Here is a 1,715-nt window from a genome sequence, read left to right as displayed (position 1 = left end):
TCTGTGCTCCACCTGTTCATCCCTCCCCCGGCCCTCAAACCCTTGGCCACCACTGATATTTCCTCTGCCTCTATAGTTTTGCCTTTTCCAGAATGTCATATAGTTAGACTCATACAGTATGTAGATTTCTCAGACTAGCTTTGTTCACTTAGCAATATGCATTTAAGGTCCCTCCGTGTCTTTTCCTGGCCTAATAGATCCTTTCTTTTTATCACTGAAGAATACCCTGTTGTATGGATGGACCACAGTTTGTTTATCCATTCACCTACTGAAGGACATTTCAGTTGCTTCTGGTTTTTGGCAATGAATCAAGTTGCTATAAACATTGACAGTTTTGTGAATGGTTTGCGTGTGGACATGTTTTCCACTCCTTTGGGTAACTACCCAGGAGTGATGTCATTTTCTTTTTAGCCCGCTTTTAAAGATGAGGAAAGGCAGACGCAGAATGGTTAAGTGGTTTGCTCCAGGTCACACAGCTAAAGGGCTATGTGTAATACCCACGTAGCCCACTTTTGTTCCCCAGCAGGTATGAGCTTCCTGGGCGCCGAGTATGTCTGACCCGTCACTGCTTCTCACTGAGCACATGGGGCCTGGCACGCAGGAGGGATGCAGTCATGTTAAGTGTGGACTTCACGGCCTCTCATAGGGACTTACCTGCTGGTCTTGGCCACTGTTCATTCTGGCAGGTGGCCACTAGAGGGCAGCAGTGCTTTCTCCCTCTGTGCAAAGTTTCCCGACACCTGGTACTGCAGAGTCGCCCTAGCCTGATACCAGGTCACCATGGCTGTGCATCTTCAGGAGGGAAGGCACTGATCGCTGACCACCCTTCCTCCAACCCCAGCCCCTCGCCCCAGCCAGAGGACAAGAACGCTCTTCAGGACCCCAGGGGAGGCTGAACAGGACCATCGAGACCCAGGGGGATCCCTTCTCTGGCCCCCATTGTATACCTGAGGAAGCAAGGCCCAGAGAGAGGAAGGGGCTTGCCAAGATCACACGGAGACTTGGTGTTAGTGCCGTGGTCTGGTCCTCTGAGATCCGCTGCAGCCCTTCTCCTAGGTGACGCCCACCTGTGACCCTGAGGCTGCTCTGGCAGCCAGGCGACACTGGGAGGTGCTTGTGCGGACGCGCGTGGTCAGAGTCTGGTCTGGAGCAGGTTCCTCTCGCTGTGGTGTGGATGGCACGGCCTGGGTGGGTCAGCAGCCAGGGAGGAGACCATGGGCAGCCCTCTGGCCAGACCCTGGTCCAGTCTTTACCCACAGACAGGAGAGCAGCAGCTGTCAAAGCCGAAAGTGTAAATGTCTCTGCTTCAGTTATTGGTGGCATCAATCATCCTGGGTGGCGCAAACAGTGAAGCACTCAGCTACTAAGCGAAAGCTTGGCGGTTCAAGCCAGCTGAGAGGCACCTCGAAAGACAGGCCTGGCAATCTGATTCCAAAAAATCAGCCACTGAAAACCATATGGAAGCGGCTCAGTGGTGCAAACAGTTTGCACTCGGCTGCTAACCCAAAGGTTGATAGTTCGAACCCGCCCAGTGGCTCCGTGGGAGAAAAGACCTGGTGAACTTCTTCCCTAAAAATTGTTGTTGTTATTGTTTCTAGTTGCCATTGAGTTGATTCCAACTCATGGTGACCCTCATACGTGCAGAGTAGAATTCAGAACCATAGTGTTTTCAAGGCTGTGATCTTTCAGAAGCAGATCACCAGGCCAGTCTTCTG

General features: G+C 52.1%; 1 protein-coding gene across 1 annotated transcript in view; it reads right to left on the bottom strand.

The window, feature by feature from the left end:
* The window catches only part of CYTL1 (cytokine like 1), a 154,367-nt gene that overhangs the window by 116,072 nt on the left and 36,580 nt on the right, over window positions 1–1,715 (bottom strand). The window lies entirely within an intron of this gene.

This window comes from Trichechus manatus, unplaced genomic scaffold (assembly GCF_000243295.1).
Source record: "Trichechus manatus latirostris isolate Lorelei unplaced genomic scaffold, TriManLat1.0 scaffold00111, whole genome shotgun sequence".
In the NCBI taxonomy this organism is placed as follows: domain Eukaryota; kingdom Metazoa; phylum Chordata; class Mammalia; order Sirenia; family Trichechidae; genus Trichechus; species Trichechus manatus.
The sequence above is the reverse complement of the archived record's forward strand: the minus strand, read 5'-3'. Positions and strand labels throughout refer to the sequence as shown.